Source organism: Halichoerus grypus, chromosome 2, assembly GCF_964656455.1.
Source record: "Halichoerus grypus chromosome 2, mHalGry1.hap1.1, whole genome shotgun sequence".
NCBI classification, from domain to species: Eukaryota; Metazoa; Chordata; class Mammalia; order Carnivora; family Phocidae; genus Halichoerus; species Halichoerus grypus.
Window position 1 is genome coordinate 178,771,413 of NC_135713.1, and position 950 is coordinate 178,772,362.

Genomic DNA, 950 nt, shown 5'->3' on the forward strand with positions numbered 1-950 from the left:
GAAACTGAGGTTTCCTACGTCGTGACGGCTTCCCTCGAATGGCTAAAACTGTTGAAAGAAAAGAAGGTATGTCATGACCATGAAAGTTGCCCCCATGCCTCACTTTCTGGGAATTCTTCTTCTTCTTTTTTTTAACTTGAGTACAGTTGACGTACAATATTACATCAGTTTCAGGTGTACAACAGTGATCTGACAAGTTTATACATTATACATTGCCATGCTCACCACAAGTGTAACTACCACCTGTCATGATACAATGCGTTACAATATCATGGACTATATATCTTTATGCTGTGCCTCTTATTCCCATGACTTATTCATTCTACAATTGTTATCTCCCACTCCCCTTCGCCCATTTTGCCAATCCCCCTAAGGGTTATTGATTCTTTCAGGCTGTGGTTCTCAAACTTTGCTATCATGGAATATTGCTGTTCTGTGAACTGGAAGGAGGAGTGTTTCCACTAAAATTGGATAACAGCTACTTTGTCCAGTTAGCAGAAAAGAACCAATTAAGATGGCAATAGAATTTTATTAATTTTCAGACCTCCGTCCAAATCAAACTTATCTCTTATCACTCGGCTACAACTTTATGATTTTCCGATATATAATAAATTTATATTTTAAATGGTAATTTTATATATGGGTATCATAGGGATACATACTCTAAAGGGTTGTGACTCCCAGTGGACTTTGTGATGTAGAGTAAACTTTAGGGCCATTTTTAAAGGGATTATCTTGATGGAATGTTATGTATAGACCCTTCAGAAAGTTATACAAAGTGGGGGTCACATGCCTCAGTTTTTCTAGGGATGCTCCTGGTTGGCCAATGTCCCAGAGTCTGTCCATTTAGTGCCTACCGTCACTATCAAAAGTGTTCTGGTTTGAGTGATAAATTACATTTTCACCCTAGTTCTGGGGGACCTGGTAGGAAGGAATTTATTTTGTTTTGT